Below are 14,693 nucleotides of genomic sequence, written 5' to 3'. Positions count from 1 at the left end.
CTGCTGCTGCTGAAGGCTGTGCAGTGGTGGGTGTGGTGCCACTGCCAGCGCCAGATGCCTTCAGCCTCTTGAACTCCTCATGCTGGTGGTAATGTTTAGCAGCAAGATGGTTCAGAAGAGAGCTGGTGCTGAACTTTAAGGGGTCTGCACCTCTGCTCAGCTTTCCGCTGACAGTGGTTGCAAGTGGCGTACTTGCTGTCAACTGTGGGCATGGTGAAAAATTGCCAGATTGGAGACGTGAAATACCCCCTGTCTCCCTGTGGTGGTTGGGGGGGGGGCTTGGGTGCGACTGATGGTGGTACTGGCAGATGCTGCTGCTGCTGCTGAGCCTGAGACACCAGCAGGCTGTGGGACCTGCCTACTGCTGCCAATGTTTGCAATGATGCGCCTCCTTGCAAGGCCCACAAGCGCATCCTCCTCCTCCTCCTCAGAGCTACTGCTGATGACCTCCCCAGGAGCTGGTGGCACCCAGTCTTTGTCCGTCACAGTGTCATCATCATCATCATCCTCCCCCTCCTGAAACATGTCCTGCTGGGATGATGACCCCCCAAACTCCTCTCCTGATGCCTGGATGGGCTGCTTGACTGTCGCCACAGTCTTGCTGTCCAATCCCTCCTCCTCCAAAGTGCCCATCAGCATCTCCTCCTCAAAATCGCCAACAACAGCAGACAATTCCCTCATGATGCCTGGGGTCAAAATACTGCTGAATGACAGGTCGCCAACTTGTGACGGTGAACTGGCCTCCTCCCCAGGCCCTGCTGGGCGGCTGCTGCGAACAGGGGTGGTGGTGGTGGTGGTGGTGAGGTTGGAGGCCTCGGATACAGAGCTAATGGCGGGCTGCTCATCCTCCGTCATCAGTTGCACCACAGTGGCTGCATCCTTTTCCTCAATGGGACGTTTCTGACCCGGCTGGAGGAAAATAGGAGCAGGTACTACACGCTGCTGTGTCTCTGCAGCATGAGTTGCAGATGGTCCTGCTGGGAGCCCAAGGCGTCCACGGCCAGTGGCTATAGGCGGAATGTTAGCCACTGACGCAGCTGCTGCGGAACTGTGCATGGTGGCGCGGCTTGCCACAATGCAGCTCCCTCTCCTCCTGATTCCCTTGCTGCCCTTCCCCTTGCCCAAACCGCGCTGGCTGCCACTTCCAGACATCTTAGATGTTTTGGGCGTAAACAAAAAAGTTTTTTAAAAGGGCGGGTGAAAAAGTGGGGTACTTTAATGGAGTGGGTTGGTGGGTGAGGTGACACTAATCACTAAGTGATTAGATCGCTAAGTGATTACAAGTACAGTACAAATACAAAATACAATAATCAGTAATCAGTGAGTGTGAACAGTGAACAGTGAGTGTGTCCCCTAGTACACTAGTACAACTAGAAAATACAATAATCAGTAGTAATCAGATGATTCAGTAGAAGGAAATAGAGTGTGTGTACTGTACACTACAGACAGTGCACGCACACACACACACGCAGAAGCTATGAACAGTGACAGTGAGTGTCCCTAGTACAGTACAACTACAAAATACAATAATCAGTAGTAATTAAAGGACAACACAGGGTAGAATACACAGCAAAAATAGATGAGAAATAAACAGAGTACAGTCAGGAGGACAGCTGCCCACACAGGCAAGGCCCTGAGGCCTAAAGCTGTGTAAGCTTGCCTGCAGCAGCAGCTGTCTCTATGTAACACACAAACTACTAATTAAAATACAATCTCTATCTAGCTAACAACAATATAGGTGTGTATAGCAGGTGTATGTGAGCAAAAACGCTAGGTGATTGACCACAATAGAGCACTTGCTAAGCCAAAGCACAAAGGAGCAGATCTCTCTCTGTACAAGTCTCAAGCAAGGACGGAAAAAACGAACATGGCGGCCGCTATTTATAGGGTAGGGGCTGGCCAGGGTCCCCCTCTGTGATTGGCTGCCGTCAGAGGGCCTGGGAGCCCTCTGATTGGCTCTAAGGACATCAATCTGGGCTATGACGCTATTCGAGCTCGGTATTCGAGCTCGAATACCGCTGTTTGCTCGAATAGTGAGTGGGATATTCGAGTGAACTCGAATAGCCCATTCGAATTGCTGCAGCTATTCGAGCTATTGAAAGAGCAGCGCTAATTAAAATGATTAGCTTTGGGAGATTGCTCTACCCCATGCAGGTTATTCCTCTCCTGCTCAAGCACAAAGATATTGGAGCCTTAAATACGGCATTCAGTAAATTCTTGTGGAGGGGTAAACGTACTCGCATATGCCTTACAAGACTACAACTCCCAAAGGAGATGGGGGGTCTAAGTTTCCCAAACCTTAGACAATACAATTTAGCATGCATGTTCCGCCATGTCAGAAATTGGATTGCCAATACGGGCCATTTTTCAAACATAGAGTTAGAGAGCCAGGTAGCGGAACCGTGGGAACTTACCGGCCTCCTGCACACAGGATGGTCCTCCCTACCAGTCCGACTTAAATATAATGTAATCTATAGAGACACCCTTCTAACTTGGAGGGAAATACGTAAGCTATTCCATCTCCCTTGGAAGATTTCGAAATATATGCCCCTAGGAGGAAACCTGGGATTCAAACCGGGCTCCCTTCATGAACGTTATGCAGTCTGGGCAGAGAAAGGGGTCACTAAATTAGGTAATCTGCTGGATCTCCGAGATCATAGGCTCTTGACTCTGAGAGAGTTATCCCAAAATTATGGTATACCAAAATCAGATTTCCTTATTTACAATCAAATCTGATCATACGTCAGGGCTAACTTGCAGAACATAGCCTCGATAACTGAAATCTTGCCATTCGACCTCTTCATAAAGCCAAGGGGAGAGAGGTTGTAACAATTGGTGTCAGCACACAGAGAGAATCTGATTATTGATGATCTGCAGAATCATCAATAATACAGATGTATACTTGAATATGGATGATCTGCAGAATCACCAATAATACAAGTATGACTAACCTCTGGACACCCAATGAAGTGTAAGTGTTTGGTGTAACTGTAGGCTATCTCCCGTGAGGCGGGACACACAGGCAGCTTGGCCAGGAACCACCTGAGGGGCAGGTGGCCCTCGGCTGTGCAGGAACTATCTCCTTGAGAGAGGGAATAGAGATAACCTGGCAACCAGTGATACTTGGTGGTCAGATATAGACTGTACTGCAGCCAGGGGACTCCAGAGGAGTAGAGGCCACTGGCTGCTAGCAGGCCGGACTCTCTGAGGAGCAGGAATCCTAACAGCTAACTGACACTTGGTGGAATAGTGTCACAGCTAGTACAGATAGACTGAGCACTCAAGGGAAGAGTGACAGCCTGGAGAACCGGCAAGGCCAGGTCGGCAACACACGAGCAGATAAGGTACAGAGACAGAAAGCTGATTTGGTACCCGGGTACAGGCAGGGTTTGGCAACAGGTAGGCAGATATGCAGAGGTACCGAATCAGAAAGCAAGAGAGAGGTCGACAGAGAAAATAGTCATAACAGATATAAAGCACAGTCCTAGTCTGAGGTGTGAGGTCCTTGGTCTCGACACCCAGGAACTAGCCTAGAGAATAACTCAGCAATGACACAGTAATCCTAAGCTTGGGTGTGAGGTCCTTGGTCTCAACACCCCAGAACTGGTCTAAAGTATAACACAGTAATGACACAGTGATCCTAAGCTTGGGTGTGAGGTCCTTGGTCTCAACACCCCGGAACTGGTCTAAAGTATAGCACAGTAATGACACAGTGATCCTAAGCTTGGGTGTGAGGTCCTTGGTCTCAACACCCCGGAACTGGTCTAAAGTATAACACAGTTATGACACAGTGATCCTAAGCTTGGGTGTGATGTCCTTGGTATCAACACCCCGGAACTGGTCTAAAGTATAACACAGCAGTAATCTGGCTAAGTGTGAATTCCCAGGTCCACCTGGTTCTAACACACTGTGGGATGTGACTGAGGTCTGAGTGCTCACACGTAAGTATTCACAACGGCAGACAATCAGAGACTGACCAGCAAGATCTATATATACTGCAGCGCTCCTCCGCGCCGCCCTGCGCCACTCAGCCAATCAGTAACCGCGCTGGGATCAGCTGATCGACCTGATCAGCTGATTGCTCTCCTACTGGCATAAATGGCTTGCCTTCTAGCGTGCACGCGCGTAGCTCTCCATCTGTGTGCACTAGAAGGCCCAGGCAAACCAGACGCATGCTGCTGTGCGGAAACCGCCAGTCTGAATGTGGAGACAGCCGCCCCGCTGCCAGACCGTGCGGCGGCATCTCCGCAATCCATTACAGAGGCTGTCTCTCTTGGAGATCCAAAGATCCATTGCAGCAATAGGGATGGAAGAGAAGGCAATACATAACATGAACGGCTGGTCAAGAACATTCCAGATTCCAAACTTAGAAAAAATGATACTGGAGGGCAATAACTCAGTGAAAAGGGTAATAGTGAGTGAAAAAATGGAGGGAATCACATCTGTTAATGATCTACAAGGCTAAATATGCCTTTAATATAATATATAAGACATCGAGACCAGGGTATCTGAACCATTGCCCCAAGTGTCGCCACCCTCAAGCCAATATGGTTCATTGCATTTGGGATTGCCCCTCAATCCAAGCTTTTTGGGACACAGTATGTACATTTGCAGGCAAAATGGGTAAAGGTACCATAATGAAGGAACCTATGCTTCTCCTATTCAATGCCACCCCTGCAGAGAACGAATCAGCTCAGCCTACAAAAACACAGGACATCATACACATAACAATGTTAGCAGCGCGGAAAACAATCTTCAATAGGTGGATATACCCTAAACCTCCCACACTTTGGGATGTTAACGAGGAACTAAGGCATCTAATGCTAATGGAAAAGCTGGACGCAACAATGAACTTGGAGAAAGGAACAAAAAAATTCTACAGCAGATGGAAGCCCTTCTTGTTACATACAATGTAGGACTCGGACCTACATCATCTAAAGCAACCCTTCAAATATACCTCATGGTATGCAAAGGCGGACCTATCGGGTTCTCTAGGCAGGCTAAAATTACGGACTTGAAGCACCCTCAACGAATTTGACCATAAAGACTTTATTATTAGGTACCAGGACTCGCATAATTGGATTTCGGGCATATCAAGCAGGAGTGACCAAGGGGTGGGCAGATGAGGGAAGGGGTGGGGGGAGGAGGGAAGGTTCTAAGATGTAACACCTACTAGTTTGGTATCATACCTTCATTGTAAAGGTCGTTTCAGCTGTTATTGTTTATTGAAAAAATTTAATAAAACACTTTGAAAAATAAATAAATAAAAGAAATTCATTCTTAATTGTGTTCGAGCTCAGGTCATATCTGCTTTCTCAGTTCTTGAAAGGGGTGGTGTTTCACCCTGAGGGACATTGGTACGCCCACACTACACTATCTTCATTGGTGTAGCCTGCAAGATCATTGCTATTTCCACTTATTATTGGGAGCAGGATAACAAGCAACTATTTTGAGGCACTATATATGGAGACACAAAAATGGGGACAGTAAACAGGAAGCACTATAAATGAGAGGAGGTCACTACGTAGGGAGCATTAAATTGGGAACTTAAAATTGGAGTCACCATAATGTTGAGGCACTAATAATGACCTCTATAAGGTGGGCACAGTCAGTAATTGGTAGGCATTATAATGTTTGAGGGGGACAATGACACTATATAGTGTGCACTATAAATTGGAAACCCTATAACTGGAGGCATTATAAAGGGACACTATAAATTGGGGGCCATTATAGAGGAAAGTACTCTACCTGGAGACAGTATAAACAAGAAACTACGTGGAAGGCCCTATACATGAAGGTGCCATAATTATGTTTCTATTGTGGGGAATCTGGACACATTGTTCAATCATGTCCCAATAAGACAAAGAGGTCGGAAAACTACAATGCTTAACTGGGGTTGAGGGAACTCAGTTAAGCAGTCAGTGTTTCTCTCAAGAAAATAATCTCATTATGTTACCTGTCTCCATTGTTAAAGGAGAAATTGTGCACAGTTGCCAGCCCTTAGTCAATTGTGGAGCTGTGGGCAATTTCACGGATATTTCATTGGCTGGGATATTATCCATTCAGACAACTGCATTGTCTGAATCGATACACATTACTGCCGTTGATGATTCCGTATTACAACAATGTCAGGGGCTAAGGTTAACTACTGAAATTTCCCTACAAGTAGGGGCTCTACATTTTGGAACTATGAAGTTCCATTGTTTGAAATTACCTTCATATCCTATTATTCTTGGGTTACCATGGTTAAAAAAGCATAACCCAGTGTGAATTGGCAGATAATGAGTGTTTACAAAAAGTTGTGTTATGTTGTACTAAGCTCATTGAACAGAAATTGCCTTATGTTTATCAAGAATTTGAAGATGCATTTTCTCCAAAAGCAGCAGACAAATTACCACCTCATAGGCCTTATGATTGTGCTATTGATCTTCTCTCTGGCGGTATGCCTACTCGTGGTCGTCTTTATAATCTGACCACGCCAGAAGAGAAGGCCATGAGGGAGTATATCCAGGACAATTTGCAGAAGGGGTTCAGTAGAACCTCTTCCTCACCAGCTGGTGCAGGATTCTTTTTTGTAGAAAAAAAAGATGGTGGTTTAAGACCTCGCATTGATTACAGAGGGTTGAATAAGGTTACTGTTAAAAATCGATATCCACTGCCTTTGATTGATGATTCTTTCTCGCAGGTTGTGGGTAGAGATGGCCCGAACGGTTCGCCGGTGAATGGTTCCAGGCAAACTTCCGGTGCTTCGCGTTCGCCATGTAACGCAAACTTTTCCGGAAGTTCGGTTCGCCCCATAGTGCAGTATTAGGGTCAACTTTGACCCTCTACATCACAGTCAGCAGGCACATTGTAGACAATTGGGCTACACTCTCTCCTGGAGCTACTCCCCCTCTTATAAAAGGCAGGCAGCGCTGGCCATTACACTCACACGTGTGTCTGCATTAATTAGTAAAGGGACAGCTGCTTAATACTATAAAAGAAAAGATACCCCTATAAACAGAACCACTGCAGACCATATGTATCAATCAAAAAAATGTCTTTATTACAATCTTTGCAAACAAAAGGGACGAGCAAAGGGACAGCTGCTGGCAGACTCTCATAGGGAAAGATTAGTTAGTCTCTTGTAGGCTTGTTATCTTGCTCCTGGCTGATTGTTATTGCTAAAATAGCATCCCTCAACAGCTCTTTTGAGAGCTAATGTTCCCCTGATGTGTTTTTTTTTTGTGTTGCACACTGACACTGCATTATGCAGCCCTATCTGTTGCAGCTGGACCTTGGTAATTGCTATTACTGTGCCAGCCAGGCCCTGCCTAACTATCTATACTGGGACACCTACCTATGCCTACCTAACTACTAGGACACCTACTTACCTATACGGGGACACCTACCTATGCCTACCTACCTATACTAGGGCACCTACCTATGCCTACCTACCTATACTGGGACTCCTACCTATGCCTAGCTAACTACTGGGACTCCAACCTATGCCTAGCTAACTACTGGGGCACCTACCTATGCCTATCTACCTATACTGGGACACCTACCTATACTGGGACTCCAACCTATGCCTAGCTAACTACTGGGACTCCTACCTATGCCTAGCTAACTACTGGGGCACCTACCTATGCCGGGACACCTACCTATGCCTACCTACCTATACTGGGACTCCTACCTATGCATAGCTAACTACTGGGGCACCTACCTATGTCTATCTACCTATAGTGGGACACCTACCTATGCCTACCTACCTATACTGGGACTCCTACCTATGCCTAGCTAACTACTGGGACTCCTACCTATGCCTAGCTAACTACTGGGGCACCTACCTATGCCTATCTACCTATACAGGGACACCTACCTATGCCTACCTACCTATACTGGGACTCCTAGCTATGCCTCGCTAACTACTGGGGCACCTACCTATGCCTATCTACCTATACTGGGGCACCTACCTATGCCTACCTACATACAAGAAGATAATAAGGTTGTTGCTTCATTGTGGACAGACCAAATTTGATCAGCTGGACAGTCACTGTTGTTCTTTCATTGAGCTACCACAGCCCGGCGACCATATGGGCTTGAAAACCGCCATGGCCTGCACTCTCGCCATTGGGGCGCACCAGTCCAGCATGGCCGTCACTACGCAAACAGCTGTTTGCAGTGCGCTACACAGTGCGTTTGGTATGTCAGTGTGAAGCAGTACTCTAATTACACTCCCTGATTGATGTATACACATGCAAGACGTTTTAAAGCACTTTAGGCCTACAATTTAGCATCCTCTCTCAGTAAAGATGCTGATGCCTTTGCTAAGTCATACTCTGTCTGTGCCCAAAGTAAGGTGGCATGTGTTGCACCTCAAGGTACCCTATTACCTATTCCTGATAAACCATGGACACATATATCCATGGATTTTGTGGTCGACCTCCCAGTTTCTCAGGGTAAAACTGTTAATTGGGTAGTGGTGGACAGGTTTAGGAAGATGACTCATTTCGTGCCTCTTCCTAAACTTCCATCGGCTAAGTAATTAGCCCAGATCTGTGTTGAGAATATTTTTTAAAATTCCTGAGAACATTGTATCTGGCAGAGGGGTGCAATTTGTTTCCCAGTTCTGGAGTGCTTTTGGTGACAAATTGGGAGTTTGTAATTTTCCTCTGGTTTTCATCATGAGTCCAATGGACAGACTGAAAGAATGAATCAGTTTCTGGAACAATATTTGAGGTGTTTTGTTTCAGATTGTCAAGAAGAATGGGTTTAGTTTTTGCCATTTTCTGAGCTTGCTATTAACAATCAGATCAATAGTTCTACAAAGAAGTCTCCTTTTTAGATCATTTATGGTTCAAACATTACAGTCAATGGCCGCTGAATTTAGCGGTTAATAGCAAAAGCCCCCGTAGTTGCTAGAAACACCAAATTTGCACAGTATGGCGAGGAGGAGAGTAGGGAGGAACAAGAGGAAAATAATTCAAAAAAGATCTTGAAAATTTATGTTAAAGTGTGCAGAAATTGTGGAGGAAATTTTTCAGTGGAAATCCGCATCGGAATGCAGTAATTGTTTTTCCACGTAAACGGAAATTAGCATTTCCCACCATCCCTAGAAACAGAAGCGGCCTTAGAGTACGCGGGGTCTGGGGCGAGTGTCATATGTGAGGCCTAAAGCCATAAGTGTAGGCCATATACCGTACCACCACACTCACGGGCTTGTCCACCTCTAATGCAGTATGCCTTATTATTGTTTAAAAAATTGTTAAAGGCCAGTAAGCCAACCAATATAGGAACAATTACAATATGTAATGTAATCAAAGAGCCAATGGAACTATCATTTGTCGTTTGATTACATTACGTATTGTAATTATTCTTATATTGGTTTAGTGGCCTTTAACCAACTGATGGGTTCTAGGCTGGCAGGGAATGGGTGCTAGGCAGAATGGGAAGTCCAAAGATTGTATTTCTATCCAGACATGCTCCCGACCAGCCTAGTACCCATCCCCAGCTCCCCAGCCAGCCTAGCACCCATCCCCAACTCCTCAACCAGCCAAGTACCCATCCTTATCTCCCCAGCCAGCATAGCACCCATCCCCAACCAGCCTAGTACCCATCCCCAGCTCTTCATCCAGCTTAGAACCCATTCCTTGCTCCCCAGCCAGCCTAGCACCAATCTCAAGCTCTCCAAGGCAGCATATCACCCATCTCCAGCTCACTAGCCAACCTAGAATCCATCCAGTTCTCCATCCAGCCTAACACCCAACCCCAGCCAGACTGGGTACACACCCCAAGCTACCCAGCCAGCCTGTACCTATCCCTAGCTCTCCAGCCAGCATCTACCTATCCCTAGTTCCCAATCAAACCTAGCACTAATCCCAAGCCAGTCTGGAGGCTCCAGCCTGAAGCCCCCTCCAGCTCCAGTCCATGCTCGACTGACCTAAATACCCCTGGGGCCCTCAGGCTGAGGCTCTTTCACGTAACCTTAATCTGACATTTGGAAAACTTCATGTCAGTGCAGAAATTCCTTACAAAAATTCAATTGGCATAGTACAGTAAAGCATGCTGAAGCCAAGAACTTGAGCAATAAAAGGGAGATTGGTGCAAAATATAAGGTGCATAAAGCAACATAGGAAGAACTTTGTATTTGTAAATGACACACTGCTCAAAACACAAACAGCTAAACTTCTGAAGACCTTTCCTTCACCACCACCAAAATGAGCATGGCATGCCGGGCAGGACTGTGGGGCCTCCTTCAGGTGCGGGGCCTGGGCCAAGACCGCCTCTGCCTAGAAGTCTCTGGCTCCTATAGAGCAGAGATGTCAAACTCTGGTCCTCAAGGGCGAAGGTCTTCAAACATTTTTGGTGCAACTCAAGTTAATTGACAAGACAAGACACAGAACATTTATATCACGCTTTTCTCCTGGCAGACTTATTTATATCCTGCTTTCTTCTGGTGGATTCAAATCGCCAGAGGTGCAGCCAATAGGACATGCTGTATAGGCATTAACAGAGTTAGGGAGTCTTTCCCAAGGTTTTTTACTGAATAGGTGCTGGCTTACTGAACAGGAAGAGCCACGATTCAAACCCAGGACTCCTGTGTCAGAGGCAGAGCCACTGGGACTGGACACCTGTGCTATAGAGGCTTGCCACGCCATCCTCTGGTCCCCTATCGCCAAGCGTGGGCCGCCAGAAGATTGCCAACAAGGGTTGGTCAGTAATCACACTGAGGTTGTGCTCCTCTTCAAGCAAGAGCTTGGCCATAATGCACCTACTTGAGTATGGCTGCACCTTCACAGTAGGCTAGTGCGGAGGTGCAGCCGTGCTTGCATTGGTGCAGCATGGCCGCACTCCTGGCAGAAAATCTGAGGGTCCCGGTAAGTGGTGAGGGACCGGAGGACAGCATGTACAGCCTTTGGAGGATACAGAGGCTTCCCTCTCCTTAGGTAAATATTCACTTTTTACATTGTAACACCTCAGGCTCTAAGAGGCTGTGGGCTCGATCCAATTCCCTTTTTCTTCTACGTTTTCTCCTTGGAGATAACTTTCATCTTCTATTTAAAATAACTTTTCAGGTCTTTGCAATAAAAAACAGTGCCAAAAAATAGATGGAAAAGTTCTCTCAAAATTATTTTGAGTATTTTCTTGCTTGCTTGGAGCTTAAAAGGCCTTTTATTGATAAGATGTAAAACTATCACCTCGGAAAAAAGCTTAAGAGAAAAAATGAATTGGATTGGGCCTTAAAGGAGTCATCAGGGGACAAATAGTAAAATAAGTGGTACTTACTGGGGGCTTCCTCCAGCTCCAAGCTTCCAGGACGTCCCTCGCCGCAGCTCTGCCCGCAGCCATTCGCCGCAGGTCTGTCCCGGTCTCCGGTGATGACGTCAGAGCAACCTCCAGGTCGCTCTGTACTGCGCCTGCGCGAGCGGCGCTTTCAATCACCACCACATGGGCCAAAGCGTACCACTTATTTTACTATTTCTCCCCTGATGACTCCTTTAAGGGAAACCTTAGCAGTCAAAAATTTTAAAAAACGGGGAGCAGGCCCTTCTCTTCTAAAGATCTTGCAACGTTACTTCCTGGTCGGCGAGGTTGGTGACTAGTGCTGGGAGCACTCTGCACATGCACACTATGTAATCGTGATGTAGTGCGCAAATGCAGAGCACTCCCAGCCACGGGTGAACGGTCAAGGGCGCGCTCTGTCGGGACAGAGCCAGCGCACTCAGTGGCATAGCTAAAGATTATGGGGCCCCATAGCAAAACTTTTATGGGGCCATCAGATGTAGGCATTCTTGAGCAATGCCAGCTGACCCTTCCCAATGGATATATGGCCAATTTTCATTCTCATGTAATCGACACTTCATATAGTCCATGTGCATTGATAGTCAGTGGGTGGAGGAACACAAGAAAGTTAATAGTGAATGCATCAAGTGCCACCTGGGCCCGCTCTGCTTTAGGGCCCCATAGCAGCTGCTATGGCTGCTATGGCTATTGCTACACCCTTGAAAGCACTAGTCACTGACCTCACCGACCAGGAAGTAACTTCAAGGAACCTTTAGAAGAGAACAGATAGGACAGAAGAGAAAGGGGCATGCACATGCCTGTTTTTAAAATTTGTGACCGCTAAGATATCCTTTAAGTATGTTACTACTTATTTAGCAATTAAAAGCAAACAGGAAAATGAGAATACATATTAGGGAAGCTAGGTGCTTTTTAAAATCTAGAAAGTTGATGCATTTAGTCTACCAATGCATTAGAGGGTTCAATGACTAATTACATTTTGTATATGTCTGTTCTGTTCCCCAAAGCCTAATGAACACAGTGATCATTGATCTCTATGTACATCACTTGTCCTCTGTCTGCTCAGTGAGTAGTCTCAGCGGATCACATGCTGAAGAATTACGTTGGTTTGAATTCACCTTTATAATTTTTACTTAAAAGACACAGAGAACAACATGCCTCTGCTGGAATCCCAACAAGACAGGATGTGTATTTTATCTAATGTAACATATTGACGTGCCGCCCCATAGAGACCGAACAAAAGGCACTGCAATTAAATGATTCACTGTACACTAATAAATTAGCACAGCCTGGTTAGGAGGGGGTGGGGGGGGGGGGGGCACTGACTAAGTTTTCTTTATGTTTCCTGCTCTTTCCTGTCTCTCGTTCAGAGTTCCATGCCTGAGGGAGAGGGGAATGAAATTGGAAAAAAATAAATAACAAATCAAAAATTAGAATTGATTGGATAAATAATTTCCCTTAGTCTGTTTCTTAATAAGTGATTGATCCACTAATCAATATTCATTATTTCCTAGGCTCACACCAAACTGTTTATCGAACAAATGAATAGCTGAAACTACAGCGACATGGAATAAAAAAATAAAAAATGGACGGATTTCCTTAATATCTTGGGTTGAATGGATCATCCTGTTTTAACTGGTTGTTCCACACGGGTGAACTTGTCACGGAATCCATTTGCGTGATAGAGAAGCTGTGAATCTTGGTAATAGAATGTAATAAGCTATAAATGATTTTCCATAGTGCTATATGTTGTATTTGTTTAACATGGCATGCATACGCCTCATTTGTTACTCCGTGTTTGGTATGCTTATCTGCTTGTGCATGCTCAGAATTATTATATCACATTTAAGATTATGATTTCATTTGATGGAAACCACTGAAGTCTGTTTTGCATTCATTATTGCCAGTATTTGTAGAACAATTAGATCAATGGGTTATGTAAAGCTAAACATTTTATGAGAAGATCTACAATGCCTCAGTTAAAGTGACAGTTGTGATCTAATGGTACAATGCTAGGGGGACATGTTAGGTATTCTGTTATTTCCAGAGCCTTTAGCAGCATTGCATTGAGGTTTTAGGATAAAAAGGACAAACATAACCTTTCTAGGTTGGGCAGCTCCAAAACCTGACTATCAATAGCTCGGTTTTGGTGACAGTATTGATGGCAGAACAGTTTCTGGCTAAGCTCTTCCGTTCTCCTGTCTGCCAAAGACGCAACCAGTACAAGCCATTCGTGCCCAGAGGTGCTCGGATACCCCTTTTCAAAATCGTGGTTGACCCGGATCTGGATACCCAGATATCTGGATCCAGATACCCAGATATCCGGATTCAGATGGGATATCTGGATTTGGGCATTTTGGTATCCGACCCGAATCGGATATCCGACCCCACTATCCAGGATATCTGGGCAAATTCGGATATCTGGATAGAAAACCCGGAAGTGCCCTTTAAATTGCTTTAAAAACCTTTTTTAGGGTCAATGAGGCATGTAGCATCTTTATATTTTAAAGGGGAACACTAATTGATGATGTGGGGACTTAAAATCTCCCCCCCCCAAAAAAAGAGCTGTCAATTAACATCAGGCCCAGGTTCCAAACAGCAGCCGTGCAGCCCACATTGTGTTCAAAGTGCAAAATGCCCCGTGCAGTGCCACATGCAAGCACGTGCACAGTGCAAAGTGCCACGTGCAAACACATGCAAAGTGCAAAGTGCCACGTGCAAACACATGCAAAGTGCAAAGTGCCACGTGCAAACATCGTGCAAAGTGCCACGTACAAAGTGCCATGTGCAAATTGCCACGTGCAAAGTGCAAACACGTGCAAAGTGCAAAGTGCCACATGCAAATTGCCACGTGCAAAGTGCAAAGTGCCACGTGCAAACACGTGCAAAGTGCAAAGTGCCATGTGAAAAGTGCAAACACGTGCAAAGTGCAAAGTGCCACGTGCAAACACATGCCAAGTGCAAAGTAACACATGCAAAGTGCCATGTGAAACGTGCAAAGTGCCACGTGCAAACACCTGCAAAGTGCCACATGCAAGCACGTGCAAAGTGCAAACACGTGCAAAGGGCAAAGTGCCACATGCAAAGTGCAAAGTGCCAAGTGCAAAGTGCCACGTGCAAAGTGCCACATGCCACTTTGCACTTTGCATGTGTGTGCACGTGGCACTTTGCACTTTGCATGCGGCACTTTGCACGTGGCACTTTGCACTTTGCATGTGTCTGTGCATGGCACTTTGCACGTGTTTGCACTTTGCACGTGTTTGCACGTGGCACTTTGCAGAGCCTTTAGCAGCATTGCATTGAGGTTTTAGGATAAAAAGGGCAAACATAACCTTTCTAGGTTGGGCAGCTCCAAAACCTGACTATCAATAGCTCGGTTTCGGTGACAGTATTGATGGCAGAACAGTTTC

The sequence above is a fragment of the Hyperolius riggenbachi genome, chromosome 6 (assembly GCF_040937935.1).
Source record: "Hyperolius riggenbachi isolate aHypRig1 chromosome 6, aHypRig1.pri, whole genome shotgun sequence".
NCBI lineage: Eukaryota > Metazoa > Chordata > Amphibia > Anura > Hyperoliidae > Hyperolius > Hyperolius riggenbachi.
This window is presented reverse-complemented; position numbering follows the sequence as displayed.